Source organism: Melanerpes formicivorus, unplaced genomic scaffold (assembly GCF_026170545.1).
Source record: "Melanerpes formicivorus ecotype bairdi unplaced genomic scaffold, bMelFor1.0.p_v2 SCAF_10, whole genome shotgun sequence".
NCBI classification, from domain to species: domain Eukaryota; kingdom Metazoa; phylum Chordata; class Aves; order Piciformes; family Picidae; genus Melanerpes; species Melanerpes formicivorus.
The window spans coordinates 4602120-4624454 of NW_027142362.1; the positions used below are offsets into that span (position 1 = coordinate 4602120).

The window sequence follows — 22335 nt, forward strand, 5'->3', positions numbered from 1 at the left end:
CAAATCAGTGCAGTAGGAGTGGGAGAGTGGTTTGAAGCAGCTGGTGCTGAGGCTCTTCTGCTGTGCTACATGAAGCATGGGAGTTTTATTTCTGTCTAGACCTAGCCTGATCCCATGGACCAAATATCTCTCATGGTGCATGTGGTTCAAAGGTGTCCAGAGGACCAGACATCAACTTGGTCATTATCTCTTATGTCTGCCTTAGGAATTGGAGGACATTTGCTGCATGTTTGGAGTGGAGCTTCTGGTTTCATTTTCTCCATAAGGAATCTAGATCATGAGCATCAAAACAGCTCTGCAAGTGGAGCCAATGCACAGTGAGTTGATGACTGGGAGATTTACTTCAAAATCCCACTCGGCTCTGAAGCAAAATGCTAATGTAGAGGCAGCCTTATGTGATGTGTGGAAACAATTCATTTGGTCTTTCCAAATGTAATTTGATTTGTTTTCTGTGTCTGAAAATATTTCCCATGGATGAGATTTCTGTCTCCTGAAGAGCTCTGTCAACCCGTGAGACTAAGAGCAGGAGCTGATGGAGTTATTTCAGCATTCCAAGGGGGAGAGGAAAGCAGTCCTGGTGGGCAAGATTAGCAGCACTTGGTAAGAGATGCATCATCCTTCTCTGAGGCTATTCCTCCTGTGCTGTTGCATTAGTGGCCATTCCTTCATCTTCTCTGCAGGCAAGACTGGCTGACAAGCTGGGTCTGAAGGAGGCAGCTTGATTTTCTCCCTCTCTCCTTTAGCTGGGCGTTGTGCTCTTGCCAGTGCTTGTCTGTCCTCATAAGACTATCTGAGTCAGTTTGAATCCTTACAAACTCTTTGACTTGCTGACCTGCTGCAATAGCTAATTCCACAGGGTGTCTGCAGTGTGCTAAAAAACCAAACAACAGCTTTTTTTTTTTCATCACTTCCAAATTATGGGCCTTTTAGCTTAATAAAAAAATTATCCCCCCACTCTGAGAGGAAGGAAGAAGAGGAGGACTTGCCAGAGTTAATTTCCTCTCCTAACTGCCAAGCCCCTCACTTTACAGGCTGAGCCTGAGCTCTTTAAAATTAGAGACAAAACACCCAGCCAGTGCAGTGGGAGCAGGTTCATGTTTTTAGGTGTCCTCTTTCTAGGTTACAATCACTTTGTGATCTCTTTGCACATAGAAGCTTCTGCTCCCACAGGAGCTGCCACAAAAAATTTGGCTGCAATCTGTTCTCCTGCTGCTGGCTCTGTGTGTTTGGAGGGGCACCCTCAGTGCACAGCACACCTGGAAGAACAGTTTCCCATTTCTCTGGTGTTCTTCTTCCTCCTGGACTTGTAATCAGGCATCATCATTTGTGTTATCTCTGGTGACTCCCAAGCCTGTCCTAGGGTGAACAGCATGCAAGCCTTGGCTGCTGAGAGCAGAGTGTGAGGAGATGCTCTTAACTTCACCTTGAGTTTTACATTCTGTCTTTAAGGATCATGGGCAACAGGAAAGTCCCAAATAGAAAACAACCTGAACTTTGGGGAAGTAACAGCTTGAATTTGATTTCTTGCCTGTGCCAGCACTTCCAGTATTACAGCAGCTGCAGGGTCATACAGCTGGAACAATGCTGAATCCAAGGTAAACCAGTTCTGTAAAGAGCATTATCAAGATCACTGGAGGCTTCTTGCTGGTCTCCCATGCTGATGCCTATCAGCCAGCACTCTGCTTTGTACCTAAAAACCTGAAGTGTAGCCCTGGCAACCCTGCAGGGAAGCTCTCCACTGCTGGTGTGAATTGTTTAGCTGGTGCTTCCAATCTGTTTCCAAATGATGCTTTAGACCAGGAGAGAGAATTGTAGTCTCCTTAAAACAGCAAGTAGTGTCCTGGTCTGGACTGGAAACTAGGTCTTGGGAAATGTACTGTGGGTACTGCACCACATTGTGTGAAGCAGAGCCAGACTAGAACCCACACAGCTCGTACATACACCATACAACACCACAGTGGTTCCCAGCACCACCTGCCTGGACTGGACAGGAATAATCCTCTTTAAAAGCAATCCTTAGTTTGGGAATCATGCTGCTGTGGATATGCTGCTTCTGAGTTCAGAAGCAGTGCACAGCAGAGGCAAGTCCTGAGATGCAAGTCACTGAATCAGATATGGACGTGGGTTCTTGTGGCATCAAAAGTCTTCAGCAGGGTTTGGGTTTTTGTTTTTCCCCCAGTGTGGAGTAAGAACAGCTTTGTAATTCTGGAAATTGATCTACAAGGATTGGAAAGACTTTCCCTGTGCCTGTTGTTTGTGGTCTTACATCTCATGCTGCAATTACAACATTGCACTGACGATGAGTTGAAGTCTGCTGTTTTGAGCAGCAAAACACATTACCAGAGTGGCTTTGTTCCCAGCAGGCTGAGAATTTTGGGCCTGGGTTTCAGCACTGAAACCAAGTAAAGTGTGAAGAGCAGGAGGATGATGGGATCTTGGTTGGCATTTCTGGGACATGCAGAGTGTGAAGAGCTGTGCTTACATCAGCCCTCGCTGCAGTCCTGAACTCTGGTGGGGAAAGGTGGTGATGTTTAAGGTGCTTTCTGAATGCCCTCTTCCTAGAATCTGGCATCTGAATCGGGCCCTGTGTCACAAAGCACTTTATAACAGTGACCATGTATGAACTAAAGAGTGCTGAAAGAGGGACCAGCCTCTTCTCCTAGATGACAAGTGACAGGACCAGAGGAAATGGTTTCAGGCTGCACCAGGGGAGGTTCAGGCTGGATATTAGGGAATATTTCTTCACTGAAAGGGCTCTCAAACATTGGAATGGTCTGCTCAGGGCAGTGCTGGAGTCACCATCCCTGGGGGTGTTCAAGCAGCCTGTGGACCTGGCACTTAGGGACATGGTTTAGTGTTGACCCTGCAGTGCTGGGTGGAGGGTTGGACCAGATGAGCTTGGAGGTCTCTTCCAACCAACTGTGATTCTGTGAAAATGGAGTCCAAGCTGGTTGAAAGTTGGTCCCACTTTGCCTCCTCTTCAGGTCTTTCTCTTGTACCACCTTCTGGTGCCCTGTGATGAGAGCTGTGCAAGAAATGTGCACAATGCACAGAGACAGTGATGTATATGTGACTTGGGTTCCTTGGAAAGAAAACTCAGTGGCATCATTTGAGGTGGTGGGAAACATGTTCCTCTTCAACATTCTCTCCATACTACTGCTTAGGGGGCACTTCTGGTCAGGGATCTGGATTCCTAGGTGGGATGGTTTTCTTTTTACCTGGCAAAAAGCATCTTCACAGCTCCAAGACCCATGAAAATGAAATTAAATAAGCCCTCACTTCCCTCAAGCACAGGTAGATCAAGCAGCATATGGCAGTCTCTGAGCAATACCCCCCAGGCAGCTGCCAGGACACAGTGAGGTTTTCATGTGGCAGCTGTCATTGATGCTACCATCTGAGCTTCAGCCAGTGCAGTCTGGGCTGCAGTGGAACACTTGCATCTCCTTTCTGGGTAGAAGGCAGATGGGAGCAGAAGATAGAAATGAAGAGGGTGCAAATTAAGTGGCATAAACTCCTGGCACAAATAGCTGTTTGTCTCAGGGCTGTCAGCTCCAAGCCCAAGCTGGCTGTAAGCTACACTTAGCACAGTCTGGCATCTGTATGAAATGAGTCGTGGTCTAACAACTATCTGCATGGTACAAAGGTTCAGAGGGCTGTGTGCCCCTCTCCTCCTCTTCTCCCCACTGCAGCAACCCCAGCAAAGTGTGTGAGGAAGGCTGGACTTCTAGAGGTCATCTCAAACTGCCCCCAAAAGCATATGCACTTTATGATGAGTAGAGAACAGCTTCTGCCTGAGGAGTAGAGAGTGCTACTAAACATTTATGGAATATCTACCAAGCTCTCCTGTTGGGTAAGGAAGTGGACAGAGGACAGGACCCCATGACATGGTATTTATGGAACACTTATACACCTCCTACCTGGAGCTGTATGGGAAACAGTGCTCAGGAACAGTTTGTCTGAGGAAAGACCTGGAGCCCGGTCATGTACCTGTATTTCAGGGATGGCCTGAGGCTGCCACACACATTAATACAGAAGGAAAAATGCCCAGGAAGGTGGAAATTTGCTGTTCCTAAGACCACAAAGCCTCTGCCATTCAATATTTCCTTGTCTGTGCAAGGTTTGCCACAGAGTTTTCATGAGCTAAGAGAATTGGGAGCAATTCAGCCAGGTCATTTCTTCCCACAAGGCAAACCATGTCATTACTAACCCAAGCACCACCTAACTCCCTCAGCCACCTGCACAACATGAACTCAATCTTTCTCTTTAAACAGCCTGCCTGTTTTGAGAAGTTTGTCTGCCAGCTCACCAATCCTGGGTCAAAACTCCAGTTGCTTGAGGTCCATGCAACACTCCAGACTTCAGTGGGGCTGCTTCAGTGAACAGAAGTGGCTGCATCTGCATCTGGTGTTAGGAGAGCAGGGTTCCCCTGCAGCCAAGGTGAGTGCATTTCACAGGGTTCTTGCTTGGTTTCTAAACATTTCTTCTGGTTCTCCTGTAGCCATCCATTGATCTGGGGGTTATTCTTGTCTAAATTGGGATATTCTGATAACATCTTTTCTGTTAAGAAGAGAATAATGAACCCCTCTTCTTTCACCAGCTGGCCTATTTTGAATTATTTTTCTTCCCTTAAATTATACAAAACCTTCAAGTGCCTCTTTAACTGTGTTTTAAACTAGGAGCAGCATGAAAGAGTTGGAAGTGAATGGCTTGGAAGCTGATCATTTATAAGTATCACCTGTAGTTGAAATAAGAGGCTGTTATGTTTGGAGTCAAAGAGGTTTTGGAAGAAAGGCTTCATATATGGTAGAAGGAAAATAGTTTTGCAACTCTTTTACCCTGCAGTTCTGCTTATCTATATTTTGGCCACTCTATAGTTATTTTTCCTATGCTCTCTAAACTCCCTACAAGATTAGATGATTTGAGGTTAAGCAAGAGGTTAAGAAATGACACATAAGAACTACGGAATCACAGCCTGTTAGGGATTGGAAGGGACCTCGACAGATCGTCCAGTCCAACCCCCCTGCTAGAGCAGGATCACCCAGGGCAGGTCCACAGGAATGCATCCAAGTGGGTTCTGAATGTCTCCAGAGAAAGAGACTCCACAACCTCCCTGGGCAGCCTGCTCCAGGGCTCTGACACCCTCATAGTGACAAAGTTTTTCCTTCTGCTCCTGTGGCACCACCTCTGCTCCAGCTTGCCCTCAGTGCCCCTTGTCCTGTCACTGGACATCCCTGAGCAGAGCCTGGCTCCATCCTCCTGACACTGCCCTGCACATCTTTATCAACATGAATGAGGTCACCCCTCAGGCTCCTCTGCTCCAAGCTGAAGAGCTCCAGCTCCCTCAGCCTGCCCTCACAGGGAGATGTTCTACTGCCTTCAGCAGCTTTGTGGCTCTGTGCTGGACTCTTTCAAGCAGTTCCCTGTCCTCTAATGCATTAGAGGCTTTTCCTTTCTTCAGAGTTTCTGTTGCTGTGAACATTTTCAAAGAAATGTTTTCACCTCTGTCCCTTTGTGGAGCCAGCCTGGTGTTAATTGCATTTTTCACTCCTGGCAGAGCTTGCCAGAGCTGTGTCCACATGTCATAGACTTACATGGCACGTGCCTTCAGCTACTACTAAAACTTGGGTTTGGGTCTGTGCACCAACATCTCAACAAAGCACAGCACCAGGGTGATGTTCTCTGTCATATTGTTGGAAGCTGATAAACTGAAACACAGTGGCCTCTCCTGTTCAGTACCTGGATGATGTAATTGTCCTGTCTGCCCTAACAATTGATCAGAGAGTGGAGTGCACCTTTTTGCATCCAGGCTGCTTACAAATGGTTGGCCATCAGCAGTGTTTGCTGTACTTGATATTCATAATTTATCACTTTGGTTGTTTGAGGGAGACATTCAGATTATGTGGCAGACAACTGGTTGCTACACTGGATGGATCCAACTCCTTCAGTCATGTCTCTGGACTGAATAATGACAATGATGACATGATGACTAGCTTAATAGTCTCCTCCAGGGGGTTATTTGATAATGTTAGTCTCTACTACATTCCTGTGATAATTGCTTGCTGGAATATTAATGTAAAAGTGGCACTGCTGCAGTCAAAACAAATCCATTTTCAGGGCCTGACCTGATATTTATAGATGGTTTTGGTCCTGTTTCTGTCTGAACAAGCACAAGGTGACACAGTAATTCTGATGTATGCATGCTATAGTCCATCATCTGATAATCAACACATGTTTCCCATGGCATGATAAACACGAGGGCTCAATTTAGGTTGATAAATGGATAGCCCAGAATCTGTGGAATCTTTGGAGGCCTACCCAAGGCTGGAGAGATCTGTTATACAACATTTGGAAACATTTGACCCTCCCGGTGTTTTGTGCTTCTGCGTGCCGCATTCATGCGAGGAGGAATCTCTGGAATGAAGAAGGTAATGGAGAGATGGCAATCACATCACTTGGAGGTTAGAGCTCTGGGCACAGGCCAGCTGGAAGTAGGTCAGCAAGACCAGGCCTTATCTATACTTGAAACATGCGTGGTTTTTAAATGTCCTCCAGTTAACTTTAACTCTTTAGCTTGGCAAGCAGCACAGCAGCAAGGGCTGAGAGACCCTCCGAGCTGAACTATCTGCTGGTGGCAAACATCCATTGCCTTTGTACTGAGTTGGGACCAGTTCAAAGACACTGAAGATGGTAGAAAATACTCCATTAACTTCAAGAGGTAATGAATTAAGCTTTCAAGGTAGCACTAAGTGATGATTTTTATTGGCAGTCCTGCTAGTACAAATTTTCCACTCTTAGGAGTGGGACCTTGGGATGAGGCTATAGGATGTGCAGGAGGCAGATCAGTCTTCTCCTGCCATTCTCACTCATGGTCTGCAGAGAAGAGATGGACCCACAGATGTGCCCAGCTCACTGACTGAAAGCTGTAAAGAAACTGCACATTTTCAGAGAGAAAAATGTTACCTTTCCATTCTTGTGTGTGTGTATGTGTGCAGCAGCTCGAGGCTGGGAAGCAGTCAAGCAGCATGAGCATGAAGAGGTGCCTGCTTCAGTGTGAGACAACAGGGATCTTCCTTAGGCCACGTCTTGAGTACTGTGTCCAGTTCTGGGCCCCTCAGTTTAGGAAGGATGTTGACTTGCTGGAGCCTGTCCAGAGAAGGGCAATGAAGTTGGTGAGGGGTTTGGAACACAGCCCTGTGAGGAGAGGCTGAGGGAGCTGGGGTTGCTTAGACTGCAGAGGAGGAGACTCAGGGGTGACCTTATTGCTCTCTACAACTACCTGAAGGGAGGTTGTAGTCAGGTGGATGTTGGTCTCTTCTCCCAGGCAGCCAGCACCAGAACAAGGGGACACAGTCTCAGGCTGTGCCAGGGGAGGTTTAGGCTGGAGGTGAGGAAGAAGTTCTATACAGAGAGAGTGATTGCCCATTGGCATGGGCTGCCTGGGGAGGTGGTGGAGTCACCATCACTGGAGGTGTTCAGGAGGAGACTTGATAGGGTGCTTGGTGCCATGGATTAGTTGATTAAATGGGTTGGATTGGTTGATGGGTTGGACGTGATGATCTTGAAGGTCTCTTCCAACCTGGTCCATTCTATTCTATTCTATTCTATTCTATTCTATTCTATTCTATTCTATTCTATTCTATTCTATTCTATTCTATTCTATTCTATTCTATTCTATTCTATTTGGAGGATTATTCCCTTAGTGCCATGGACAATGGAGCAATTTCGTCTGTAGCTCAGGAACTGTTGTGCAATACCTGATTTTAACCAGCTGTCAAGATTCCTCCTTTCAGCGATGTTCAGAAGCTATGATCAGTGAAACAAGAGGAGGATTTCAATCAAATATGTGTGTATGTGTGTGAGAATATTTATATGCATACAATGAAAAAGAGGAAGGGAGGGAGGTAGGAGAGAGAAAAGGAAAGAAGTGAACACCCAAAGCACTTCAGGATCTTTCAGGATGAAAGGTGCTGATAGAAATATATGATCACCATTACTTCCATCAATAGTACAATATTGCTAGCTCACTTACTTCATTATAGTCCCATTGCAACACTGATGTTGTTACCTGGCCTGTTTTAAAATAGATTGGAGTTTAGTTTTATCTGGTTTTTTTTTTCCCCCTCCTAGGCAAGACACCACTGTGAGAAATCTGTGCTTCAGAGTGACAGAAGCAGCATGTTTTATGAAGCCAAATAAAAGTTTGCTTCAACAACAACTACTGCAGAGTATAAACAACTGCTCAGCCATCTTGGGGAGCAGATATCCTTTTATTTAATTGCAAATTAAAAAACATAAACCACCTTAAACACAGAGCTACTGTCACATCAAATCAATACAATAATTGTGCTCCAGCAGTTGGAAGGCACACAGTGCTCAGCATCTTGCATACTAAAAAATGAATCAATCAGCGGAGCAATAAGCAAGTCGTATGAGAGATGAGCTGGGGATGGTGTATTAGCACGTTTTGTATTGTGTGGCTGCTTTCCCCCACTTGCCTTCATTACAAAAGGGGAGCGTTGTGGTTTGAAAGCTGTTAGTGATTCCTTTTGTGCCGGTGAATTCCTGTTTGTAAGAAAATCCCTGGAAGAAGGCGAGAGACTCTCCGGTCACATGCAAAGCCCAGAGCCAGCCTTTGCTGCCCATGCAAAGCCCAGAGCCAGCCTTTGCTGCCCATGCAAAGCCCAGAGCCAGCCTTTGCTGCCCATGCAAAGCCCAGAGCCAGCCTTTGCTGCCCGGGTGTGAGCTTTGCTGGATTTGGGCTGCTGGATGTGAGGATTTTAAATACTTTCTGTTAAATGTAGTCATGAAGGAAAGTCTTAGAGACTGAAATCTTTGATCTGTCTGAGTGGTTATCTGCTGGCTTGAAGAAAAAGGGTGCTAGGCTTTTGTGCTAGCTTCATCAGTCAGCCAAGGTCTGGTGGTGTTGCACTGACTTCATCAGCTACACAAGGTTTGCTCTTGTTTTCACCTCCTCACTGCATGTCTCATGGGTGAAGAGGGAGAGATGCTCTCCCAGACAGGAGTGGTGATTCTGAGGATCACTTTGCAGGAGTGCTGGGGAGTCCTTTCAAGTGATACTGAATGACCAGGGAAGCAAAGATGCCAGCTGCTCCAGGGGTCACAGCACAGCAGTGCTTCTTAAAAAGGGACAAAATGTCTTCTTTTCCTTGTGACCACTCCTTCCCTATCCACATGTCTCTCAGACCTGTTTTCTTATGAGACTGTGAATAAACACCTTACTGGCAAGGCCAGGAAAAGGCTGAAAGGCTTCTCTCTCTTGATGCTGGGAGCCACCAGCTTTCACTGCAATGCAGCTCTCTTATCACTACTCCAAAGACTTATTTCAACCCACAGCTTTATTTGTGCTGCTTCCAAACAAAGCTTTGCAAGTGCTAAGCATGTGCAGGTTTCAGCTGCAGCCTTTCTTTTGCCCTCTATTCTTGCTAAACCCTTGTCCTTCATCTCACTGTTTTCCCTCTTCAGCCCTGGAGTAGCCCCAGAGAATGCATTTGGGGAACTCCAGGCTTATTGGTACATGTTGCAGCTACAAAGAGGGGGACAGAAGCTGGAGGAAAGTGAGCAGAATTGCTCTTTGCCCACCACAGCTTTTGCTCCAGTTTACAGTTGCTAGGTTGGAGAAAGCCAGAACAACTGTCTCAGAAGAGCAGCTCCACCTTGCTCTCTGCCAGCCTTTCCAGCCAGGGAATTTGAAACTCATATAAAGGGTAATAAAAGGGAGATTATTGAGGTAGAGCTGGACAAAAGCCTGAAGGAAGGTATCATGCCATATGGAAGTCAATTCTTTCCCAGTCTTAACTGTTGCTACTCTTCTATTTTTAATTGGTTCCTTATTGCCCTGATCTGAGAAAGACAGCCTATGGCACCCAGCATAGTCGTTGCTGCTGTGTGCTGCTTGTCCACCATACTTTCACATAGAGATGGCTGCAGGCACCTCCTGAGAAACTGAGGCATCAAAAGGTGTCATGTGTCCTCCTGAAAGCCAAGGCCCAACCAGGCAAAGAAGCCAGGTGCTCAGAGATTCCCCTGATGTTGCCTTGCCAGTCCTGAGAGCCTTTCGCTTTCTGTTTGAAGGTTGTGCCAGGGATTCCAGCTTGGGCACCTGCCATGGCACTGCTCTAAAAAAAGCAATAAATGCCAGCCTGATGCAAACAGAGATTGATGGGGAGGGGGATAAAAGTATTACTGAGGAACCAAGATGCCCACAGAACAAGCCCCAGAAGCATTTGGCAGCCAGCCCTGGGTTCTCATCTTCAGCCTGTTACCCTGCTCACATTTCTGGGGCTGAGGAATGATAGATCCAGTTTATCCAGATGACACCAGAGAGGTGATTAAAGGGACTCACCAATTAGCTCCAGCCACAGGGGCTAAGCGATCGGAAGCACACAGCCCTGCTGCTCACCTGAGAAAATACAGCAAAGGGTCCAACCCTGGCACTGCTCCCAGGCTCAAGTGATGGCTATGTCAGCTTCCTCCCTCCCAGTGTCCTGGCTTTTCTACTCAATCTGTGGAATATTTTCCTATGCACAGCCTAAAACTACCACAATGAGACACTAAGCCTCTCACCAAAGTGTCATCTACACTGCCAGCTCCTGAAGATGGGCCGAGGGAGTGTGTCCTCCCAGAGGTGGCCGGTGTCCTCTTGGGAAAGGACCAAGATCCTCTTTCCACTGGGATTGAATTGCAGGTGGCAGCTCCTGGGCTGGAACCTGAGCTGGGCTCACCCTAGCTTGTAAAATTAGGCCACTCTTTGCACGGGGCTGGGAAGGGTGCCCAGGGAAGGGAGAAGGTGACCCAGGACACGTTTTGATCCAGGAGGGCTGGGCGGAACCTAGCTATGCAACGCCGAGCGATTCAAGACGCTCTCAGGACTACATCTTAATCTCCTCCCAGTCAAAAAGGCAGGAAACAGCAAGAGAGGCAAAATTTCAGCTGGGTTGGCTTCGATTAACATCACCTTTACGAGTTCTACTCGGATGGCAGGTGCCATGCATTAGCGATATTTACGCATTAAGAGACCTATAATTGGAGCCTAGCAAGTGTCCTCACCACAGTTGACCTTATTTAGGAAGGAGCTGACACCTGAATGTCAAATTTGCATCCGTGACTTTTCTCCCCCAAGAACCACTCTAATATGCAAATAGTGAGGTGCAAAAAGAAAGAGAGAAGGAAAACAAACGCAACAGCTATTTTGGTAATCTCTGGGAAGATTTGTGTTTACTGCGCCTTCGGAGGCTGTGCCGAGATTAGGCTCTGTCACTTAATCAGGAAGTAAGTGAGAAAGAAAGACATTTCAGATGCAGGGAGATGTGAATTGTAAATAGCCCGCAGAGCAATCTGAGAGAAGAAGCAGGTATAAAGCACATTACAGGGCCATTTGCAGTTCTTTGTTCAGGTATAACTGACGCTTACAGTCATTTCCTTAAATATTCTGTTTATGTGCTTTTCCATCCTGCACAAGGAGCTATCCCAGTCCCCGGAGTGAAGGAGATTCACAAAATACCTGCATTCGTGTGCTCAAAGCAAGGCGTTAATGGAGCCGTGTAAGTAGAGGCATCAGCAGGGAGAGGATCAAGGGGGAAAAACTGTTCCCTGTTGCCGTGCTGATTCTATCAGGAGATGATACAAAATGAGCAGGGGGGAAAAAAAGGAAAGGCTTTGAGGCTTGCCATGTTCTGAGTAAGAGACTTGGAGGGAAAGGCTGCTGGTTGGGAGTGTGCTGGCTGAATAATTTTGCAGTGGAAAAGGTCAGTTCATGATAAGTCAAAGACTTCTATCTTACATCTCAGACAGTTTGGGGAGTGCTCTGCTGTGGTGTTCTTTGTGTCCTCAGACAACACAGAAACAGAGCCCACAGTCCACCTGTGGCTTTCGCATGCTCTTTCCCATGGCTCTACCCCACGGTCCAGAGGGATCAGGGAGATTCACTCCACACAGCGCTGCTCCCCACAGGCTCCCTGTAAAAACAGTGGTGACAGATAAGCACTTCTGGAGGGTAATTTGTATCCTAGGCAAGCTGGAGTGCCCTTTCTCTTTTCCATGATTATCTGGACAGGTGATAAGACTCCTAATTTGGTCCCTGAGGTAGCTGCCTAACTTTGGTGGTATGAATGGCTCCCTCAGGGTTTGCAGTTGCGTCTCCAGGGACACATGATAATAAAAGAAAACAAACAGCCCAGGCCTTTCCAGGCGTTCTCAGCACAGTGGCTTTATGAGGTGATACAAACCAACCCACCCCAGAAGGGAGAGTCCCTTCTGGATCCTGAGAGTCTGCTTTACAGATCTGGCTTCTTTAAATCACAACCTTATTTTGCCCACCATACATCCACCTGCACCTTCCTTTTATTCCAGCTGGTCCCACAGCTGGATGCTATCCCCCAGTGCTATGAAAACACAAACCTCTTGCTCATAGAATCATAAAATTGTTAGGGTTGGAATGAAACAAGAGATCATCTAGTTTCAACCTCCCCCTGTCATGGGCAGCAACAGCTCACATTAGATCAGGTTGCCTAGAGCCACATCCAGCCTGGCCTTAAAAACCTTCAGGGATAAGGCTTCCACCACCTCCCTGGGCAACCTGTGCCAGTGTCTCACCACCCTCATGAGAAAGAACTTCTTCCTAACATCCAGTCTGAATATACCCATTTCTATTTTTGTTCCATTCCTTCTAGGCAACCAGCACCAGAATAAGAGGACACAGTCTCAAGCTGCACCAGGGGAGGCTTAGGCTGGGTGTTAGGAAGAAGTTCTTCACAGAAAGAGAGATTGGCCATTGGAATGTGCTGCCCAGGGAGGTGATGGAGTCACCATCACTGGAGGTGTTTAGGAAGAGACTGGATGGGGTGCTTGGTGCCATGGTTTAGTTGATTAGATGGTGTTGGATGGTGGGTTGGACTTGATGATCTCAAAGGTCTCTTCCAACCTGGTCAGTTCAATTCAATTCAAATAAATTCTATCCTATCCTATCCTACCCTACCCTATCCTATCCTATCCTATTACCTGACACCCTGCTCATCACTGTTGCTTGTTGAATCCTTTGTCGATAGAAGACCCCACTTTGAACAGCCACTTCAGGGGGAATCCCAGCTAGAGCCATCTTTGCAGAGAAAGTGGAGAAGAGGATTAGTTATCTGCTCTTTTGAGGGCTAGATGCTTCTACTAGTTGCTGAATCATAATTGCTGTCCTCTTCGGTGATGGTTAGCAGGACTGCCCTCCTTTGCTGAGAACCTTTGATGGGTGCTGGGTACAGCCAGCTGCTATGCAAAACGTATGCCTGAAGAGGTGACACAAATTATTGTAGCACAGATCTCCCAGCTAATACATTTTGAGGATTATTATTGAAATGGTTGGAATGCCTTTTTTTTCCCCCTAATGCTTTCTGAGAATTTCTTTTTTTTATTCAAAACAATGGGGTGTGGATTTGTTATTGTTTGGTTTTTTTTCCCCAAAGCTGTAATAAATCTGCATTAAGAAGATTAATTGCATGAGATGCCAGAATGCAGAACATCTCAGCATTGTCACATCTCGCTCACAACTTGGTGGACTGATGCTGACTCTTTCCTTCTGCTATATTGGGGTGGGTTTTTTTTGGTAAAAGTCTCAGACTTAAGAGGAAAAAATAGCTTTGGCACCTTTAATTGTGTGGGAAGCAGGAAAATATATTGGCTGGTGGTCTGCAGGGCCAGATTGATGTAGATGATAAAGTGCCAGGCACAGATTTACAACTGTTGCTATCAGAAAAATGAAGAGCTGTGTAACTCAGGGGTATAATTCTACCCCATCAAGTGATGTCAATGAGAAAAGCACCTCTCTTGGGAGAAGAAAGAGAAGGGTGCTTATATAGATTGAGTTTATCCTAAGAGGCATGGAGAAGGGTGTGAGATGAAGCTGGCCTATAGAAGGGAGAAAACTCCTGGTTTCGCCACGTTACTCGGAGAGAGTTTATCTGCTCGGTGCACAGGGGGCCAAGTGAAGATGCTCTCAAGGCCTTGCTGGCAGAGTCTTCCATGGAACTGAAACCTGTCAGCATGTGATAATTTGTGTTATTCTATATTTAGAGCAGCAGTTGTTCGTGCCTGGTCTTTCAAGTCTCAAGGAGAAAGCAAGGCCTGCAAAGTCCCCAGACAAGCTCAGCGGCACAAATTTCTCCGCTTCATCTCACCTCAGTCAATACCAGTGTTTACTCTGAGAGTCAAATACAAGCTGAGGTAAAGGTCTGGTGTGATCAGCATCTTCAGCTCACATATCTGGACCTCTTTGTGAACATCTTTTGCCCATCAGTAGAGAACTGAAGTTGCTCAGTGGTTCCTCAATGAATGGCCTTGGCTGGACACAGCCTGTTTTACTGGAACCAGCCATTGGAATGTGCTGCCCAGGGAGGTGGTGGAGTCGCCATCCCTGGAAGTGTTTAAAAAGAGACTGGATGAGGCACTTAGTGCCATGCTTTAGTTGATTAGATGGTGTTGGGTGATAGGTTGGACTTGGTGACCTCAAAGGTCTTTTCCAACCTGGTTAATTCTGTATTCTGTGTTCTGGATCCAGATCATAGTATCATAGTATCAGTCAGGGTTGGAAGGGACCACAAGGATCATCTAGTTCCAACCCCCCTGCCATGGCCAGGGACACCCCACACTAGATCAGCCTGGCCAGAGCCTCGTCCAGCCTGCTCTTAAACACCTCCAGGGATGGTGCCCTAACCACCTCCCTGGTCACCCCATTCCAGGGCTTCACCACTCTCATTGTGAAGAACTCCCTCCTCACGTCCAGCCTGAATCTCCCCACCTCCAGCTTCATTCCATTCCCCCTAGTCCTATCACTACCTGGCATCCTGAGAAGTCCCTCCCCAGCCTTCCTGTAGGCCCCCTTCAGATACTGGAAGGCCACAATTAGGTCACCTTGGAGCCTTCTCTTCTCCAGACTGAACAGCCCCAGCCCCTGTGGCTGTATGGCCAAAATCTAAATTGCAGCGATGATCTGCATTGTTTCTTATCGAACTGCGTCCTTCCAAATTACTTTCTTGCCAAAAACCTGGCTGAGGGCCTGGTGTTCTGCCTGAAAATATGTTGGGTTTGAGTCTGACTTTGCTACCAGACCAAGACAGAGCTGAAAGGACTGGAAATTCTGTATTCACTGAACCCTCTCCACACGCTGCGTTCCCATCGATCTTGGGTCAGAGTGTAACATTTCAACACGATTGAAACATTTAGTTCAGATGTCAGCTCTTTAAAACAATACCTTTTTTTTTTTCCTAAAAACAAAAGAAAAGAAAAGAAACATCCATTTTTCTTCTCAGAAACATGTTTTGAGCAGCAACATGACAGCTTGCAATTGCCAGCCTGTTACAAGTGGGACACGCTGATATTATCTGTTTCATTCTTCGCAGGATGAAATCTGATGAGAATCAGGAAACTGCCACACAGAAAACAACTTTTTTGCAAACCTCTGCCTATCCCCCAGCCATCTGACAAATCTCTTCTCCCCGTTACACCCCTCTCAACCACTCTCTTTGCTTGTTGGGGTGGTTTTATTTTTGCCTGTCAGTCAAAGCGAGTTTAAGCTCAGCGGCCTGGCTAATCCTTGGCTTCATTTCTTGCATCGGCTGTGTTGCAAACCCCTGTGCTATGTATACCTGTCCTCCAAATAGTGGCCTGAGACAAGCAAGGCATTTTCCATGAGTCATGAAGCAGCCACCAGATAGCAGTGCTATTCCATTTGTGCAGGCTGGGGCTGCGCTGTGACCCGGCTTTCTCTGCCGCCCCTGTCCCACTCTCAGCGCAAATCCAGCCCATTTCTCCGCTTCCTGAAATCTTTTCACACAGCAGAAACACATGAAAGCCAGAGGAAAATGGAAATTCTACCTCTATTAATGCTGCCATAAAATGTGAATTTGAAACTATTCACAGAAGAGAGGGGGGTAAAAAAAAATAACCATGGCAGGATTCAGTAACTGCTGAAAACGTTGAGGCACACCAAGGGATCCTCATTTGTCTGCTTTCTGTTTGTTTCAGTGGCAGTGGAAGGAGGGTGATTTAATTATTCTTTTTTAAAGAGGGTGAGACAAGTGTTGATTTAGCAGTTTAGTCATCAAAGTAATTCCACTTACAGAGCTGCAGGACTCCAGAGAAACACATTTACAGGCTGGAATTAGCCTCCTTCATGCAGCAAAGCAAGACCTTTGCAGCTTTTCTCTACACCGTACAACGAAAAGGTATTTTGTAAGGAGGTTCCTATAGAAATTGGATGGCAAAGTAGTCTTTGTTTTTGTTTTTCCCCTCAAACTGAAGTAAGGCAAAGCAGTCAGAAAGACCTTGTCTGGTAAATAAACTGCAGCCAGAAAACTCCTAACAGAGTATGAGCCAAATTAAGAAGTAGATGCAAGGGGAAGAGGAGAAATTAATTTTGAAATGAATGTAGAAAGGAAATGGAGAGCTGATGAGGCAGGGAGGGACGAGTCTGATCCTTCCAGGTGGCAGGAACTTCCCTCAGGAATATCACAGCTCCTCTGACAGCAGGAGAGAGTCTAGCAGGGTGCAAGGAGAAGGAACCACCTCTGATGAAGCTGGCATGCCGAGTTCTTGCATGCTAAAAGATCATATTTTTATGGAAGGTAGAGCACAGAGCATTTTGTGCTGGCTTACAGAGTCTCTAGAAATGCTTCTCGCCCCAGTGAATCCTCAAACAGCTTTGCAGAAATGATGTGGAAGGGAATGTGCTAGGAGATGCCACGGGCCAATTTCCAAAGTTGCTGGCTCTTAATTTATGTGTGGAGTGTGCTCACCCAGGATCTTACTGCTCCATTGGCTCTCCAGCCTAACTAGCCCCATGGGCAGGAATGCACGATGTCTCCAGGTGCAGCAGAAGTATGTGTGCACAACTATGCCTGTCCACTTCCCATTTAGAGATGATATACAGGGTAAAACGTGCACCCCAGAGAGCAGGTGTCAGGGAGGGCAGCAAGCCATGGAATATTTCTGCTGTTCATCACAGAGCGTCTGGTTCCTTTACTTCGCTCTCGGCCCTTGTCTGGAGAGCTGGGAGGAGCCTAACAGTGAACAAAGAGGGAAATTAAGTTGCCTGAAGAGCAGACTAGAGAAGACATTTGGAAGAGATTTAGCCAACGGTAGGTTTTGGGAAGGGTGTGATGACAAACTGCCATCCTGGCTGGTTGATGAGCCCAAAGGTGAAGGTATGGCTGCGTGTGCTCAGATGGGCTGATGGTGGAGGAGCAATGCCCAGCCACGCCATGCCTTCCTGCATCCCCACGACTCCCAGAAAGTGGAGGCCAGAAACTTTTAAAGTTGCAAAAGCTTGATCTCTTTTTGTGGATCACAGAGTCACAGAGCTGAAAATAGCTGAGAAGTTCTTCAGTCGGTGCTTGCTCTGAGTTCTGCAAGGTAGTGCTGCAGAGAAAGGTTTCAGGCACAGACTTTACAACATTTCACAAACCCAATATAAAGGTGACAAGCTCTGGAAGTTCAACTGACAGTCCTCAAAGACCTCTCCAGAGCTATACAGGTTTCTGATGTGCTTGAGTTAAAGGCAGAAGTATGAAGACAGCTTGCAAAGGGTCTACAGTGCTTACAGTCAGGGGTTAATCACTTCCCATAGAATTGCTCAATGTTTTATTGATCATAATCTGTTGAACTTGAGTGCATATTCTTTCTTCTAGATGTGAATATTTGGGTTAAATAAGTCTTTGAAAAGGTACTGTTTATTCCTATTTTGAACCTCCTTTTCACTGAGAAACAGGGGGGAAAAAAGAAACGAGGGAAAATAGGTCAGAGAAACACAGCTGAAGGAAAAAGGGAAGAGAGGGATGTGAAAATCAAAGGTTTCATGTAGGTTCCTTTTATTGTTATGATTATTTTTAATTCAAATAAATAAATAAATAAAGCTGTGTTCTGTAGAATAAAAATGTAAGATCTTCACTGCAGGGGTGGGGTGGCTCTGGAATAGGCTGCCCAGGGAGCTTGTGGATGCCTCCTTCCTGGAGGTGTTCAAGGCCACATTGGGTGAAGCCTTGAGCAACTGAGTCTGGTTGACAGGCATCCCTGCCCACAGTGGGGAGTTTGGAGCGGATATCTCTAAGGTCTGTTCCAACTGAAGCCATTCTATGATTCTGTGATTTGCTGAATAGCAGCAACATTCATTCATGTTTGAGTTTGTTTCTCCCATTTTTCTCTACCACCTCCTGTTTAGCATCATACAAACATGGGAAGAAAAATGGCCTGACAAATAAAGAGTTCAGCAAGGTGACCACGATGCTTCACTCCTTTCCTTACATTGTTGACCCTAGCTCAGTGATAAATTGAGGATTAGGCCTAAGATATGATTCCAAGGAGCTGTCGGGGTAATATTCATGGAGGAAAAGGGCCAGGGAAGTGATCATCACCCTGTACTCAGCACTGGGGAGGCTGCACCTCAAATAACGCATTCAGTTTTGGGCCCCTCACTACAAGAAGGATATTGAGGTGTTGAATTGTGCCCAGAGAAGGGCAATGAGGCTGGTGAAGGGTCTAGAGTACAAGTCTTGTGAGGAGCAGATGAGGGAACTGGAGTTGTTTAGCCTGGAGAAAAGGAGGCTGAGGGAAGAGACCTTCTCACTCTCTAACTATCTGAAAGAATGTTGGAGCAAGGTAGGCATCAGGCTCTTCTCCCAAGAAATGAGCAATAGGAGAAGAGGAAATACTTCAAGTTGCACAACAGAGGTTTAGGTTGAACACTGGGAATTTTTTTTTTCATGACCAAAAGTGTTGTCAAGAGCTAAAGCAGGCTGCCCAGGGAAGTGGTTGACTCACCATCCCTAGAGGTATTTAAAAGACGTGTAGATGTGGCACTTAGGCATGGGGTTTAATGGTGTGGACCTGGCAGTGCTGGCTTAATGCTTGGACCTCATGATCTTAAAGATCTTTTCCATCCTAAACAATTCCATGCATCCATAATGGTTGCCACAGCTCACTCTCACACACCACACTCTGATTTTGTTTACAGAAGTTGAGAGCAAAAGCCACTCTTCATGTTTGCTGCCTCCAAGCTGGAGATTAAATATCCCACCTGAGGTAACAACTACTGCTGTTCTGCCTACCCCTTGCTTTGGTCAGGTCCTTCCACACTTTGAAGCTAATCCTCCTTCAGAAGCTGTGAAACTTGGGATATGCTGTTTTTCTTTTGAAAATCCAGTGCTTCTGCTGCTTAAATGAGCAAGAGGAAAGTGCTTTGGCTTATTTCTGGCTTGAGTGGAGAAGCAAGCTCCCTAGTACTTCAAATTTGTCGTCTATTTAAATAATTGCAATAATTACATAATAAAAACCTTCCTAGAAATAAGACAGATTAGCTCAATAGCTGCTGCGCTGCATTTGAAGTTGATGAGGCATTTGGTATTCATCAGTTGCCTACAACTCAGAAAAAAAATGGCAGAAGTGGGATGGGAAGGAAATGCATCTAAACTTCAGCATCTTCAGGCTCTGTGTGCATCCCTGCTGGGGCGAACCTGGGGGGTAGGAAACAGGGCAAAGTACAAGGTATCAGTTACACACCAGTATAGACCAGGACAGTTGTACACCAGTGGGGCTGGTGTTGGTCTCTTCTCCCAAGTAATCAGCAACAGGACCAGAGGAAATGACCAGAGTTGTGCCAGGGGAGGGTTAGGTTGGACATTAGGAGGAACTTCATTACTGAGAGAGTGGTGAGGGTTTGGAACAGGCTGGAGTCACCATCCCTGGAAGTGTTGAAGAAGCTGTAGATGTGGTGCTTCAGGATACGGTTTAGTGGCCATGGGAGTCAGGTTATGGTTGGTCTTGATGATCTTAAAGGTCTTTTCCAGTCTCAGTGATTCTGTGGTACTATAAAAAACAGTGGAAGCAAATGAAACCTGCTGCACAGCCTGATTTCAGTAACTCATGAAACAGCAAAGTGCAGGTGCACAGAAATAAGTGGAGCATTTCTTTGTAGATCCTGCATGTAGTTTTAAACATCTTCATAAGTAAAACATGAGACCTGCAAGCTGAAGAGATCTGGAAGGTCCATGTGTCTGCAATCTGTCAAACTGACCCCTGAACCCTGTGCTGATCCAGCAGAGATGTGGAACAGGTTGGCTAATACAAAGAAGTTCAGGAATTTTCACTGCAACTCACCTAAAATCTCTCTGGGTGTTGTGTTACACTCAGCAAAGCAAAGTTCACTTCCAGACTCCAGAAGAACTAGGCTCACAAATGCTAAGATGCCATCATGGTTTACTCTTGCAGCACCTTTTAACACCTATGTGAACATGCCTTGTGAACCTCACTAGGAAAGTCTGCTTTCAGACAAACAACAGAAACTCAACAGCCCATGTGAGACTAATAGAATTCCCAGTTAATTGGGATTTATGGGGAAAAAAAGCTGGAGGAAAAAAAGCCTTCTCTTGTGGACCCATCAGTTACTCTGTGATGATGACTTCTCAGAGTCTAGAGAAATGACATCCTCACATCTCTTTCTTTGGCATGAGCAACCAGAGCTTTTTTTGAGCACTAAGGAATATTGTTCAGATGGCTTAGATACCGAGGCCCTGTTGTTTTGACTCACTGCTTCGTCTTCCAGCGCTTTTATCAGAACATGGATGCTGCCACACATCACCACCTCCTCCCACCCTCTCCGTGTAGAATCCAAACATGCCCTCAGAGAAGACAAGCCTGTGACTCAGCACAGTTTTGGGCACAGCCACATTGTAATTGGCCTTCAGCAGGAGAATTACACACCTCTGAATGGGTCTGTCTCTGGCTACTCCCCCGAGAAGATAAATGGATATTGACTTTAATGGGATTCTTGGTTGCCCTTCAGAGTTAAACAGTATGTGTATATTTAATGGGGCAAGGGCTTTATCTTCTTATGTTTGTAGAACACTGCAAGTATTTGTCAGGGCTTGATCAATAATAAATAATGCTGATAATGTGTGCCAGGATGCAATGAAACCCATCCTGCATTTTCAGTGCCAATTAGAAGCGTTTACTTTGTGCAAGTATGGTGGGCTGGAACACTAAATCAAGCAGTGATAAATCCATGCCTGATACACTGTCAGGAATTGTGGGCATCTATTATGGGTGACTGTTGTGGTGGGAAGGATCAGATGGGTCAACACTTCCTCCCCTGTTGTTTTTAACATAATTTGTGATATTTTTATGACATTAATGTTGTTGTTTTTTTTAAAATATATAATCATAGAACCATAAAATTGTTAGGGTTGGAAGAGACCTCAAGAATCATCTAGTTCCAACCTCCCTGCCAGGGGTTGGTGATTAAAATGTTCTTAAATCTCAGGATGGGGCAGGAATCTGGACCCCAAAAGTGAAGGAGTGACTGCAACTTTTTCTATCCAATCCAGACAAAAGCTGTGCTTGGGCTGTGCAAGACCTCAGTGCTGAACTAGCAAGCATCTGACTTCCATTATCTGCAATAAAAGTGTATGAATGGAAGCCAGGAAGTGCCTGTTTGTCAAAAACACTCAGAGCTGTTAAATCACTGAGCTATGTGATGACACATTTGTTCCTATTAGGTCTTGAACTGAGAGCCCCACATGTGATGCCACCACGCAGCCCACGCTGCATTCACCCAGAGGTCTGGAGGCTTGGCAGCAGCAGCAGAGTGCCTGCCCAGCATGGGAGACTCCAGCCTGGCTCAGGGAGAGGAAACCTTGAGCAGGAATACCTTGGAAACCTGTCTGTTGATCTAGGTAACTTTACTCCTGTCACCACGGAGCTGCCTCACCATGGAGGAGCCTCACCATGGCTGCTGCCTCCTCTACAGATGAACCTCAAATGTGAGAAGACACTTTGAGAAAAGCTAGAAAGTCCAAAGTGTCTACCTGAGCTGCTTCATGTGGTCAGCAGCTTCCCAAGTGAGGTCTGAGCTTGGAGTCTGAGGTGCATGGGGGTACAAGGATGCTTCTTAAAGGGGTATGGGGCAGAGGTGACTGCCTGGAGTTTGAGAGCATGTCAGGGTCTTGTTGCTGCCCCAAGGAAGATGAAGAGTGTTGTTTCCCACGGTGGAGTGCAGCTCTCCTGGGATGGGGATTAGCACAGATTTCTGTATCTCCTCAGCCACAGATGTGGTGGAGTGGGTGAAGCTTTCCCTGTTCTCCCTGGTGAACTGGTGCAGACATATGAGCATCCACCCCATTTATTCCCCTAAAATCGCCCTCTCAGGAGCCAATTGTTTCTCCATCAATTTGCAACTTTCTTAGCTAATGGAAGGGACATGCAGAACTCTTTTCTGCACCAAAATCTGGTGTAAATCACCAGCTAACAGGTGGGATAGGAAACGGCAGAAGAATCAGGACTGGC

The 22335-nt window shown here is 46.2% G+C and overlaps 1 long non-coding RNA gene across 2 annotated transcripts; it reads left to right on the forward strand.

Annotated features, from left to right (window-relative positions):
• The first annotated feature begins 526 nt into the window (after nt 1-526).
• LOC137444045 (uncharacterized) lies at nt 527-21416 on the forward strand. Of its 2 annotated transcripts, none has more exons than XR_010988058.1 (3): nt 527-600; nt 4272-4437; nt 19010-21416. It is a non-coding gene; the product is annotated as an uncharacterized lncRNA (long non-coding RNA). The 2 variants fall into 2 exon arrangements; XR_010988057.1 differs by lacking the exon at nt 527-600 and adding an exon at nt 1507-1595.
• The last annotated feature ends 919 nt before the right edge of the window (nt 21417-22335 follow it).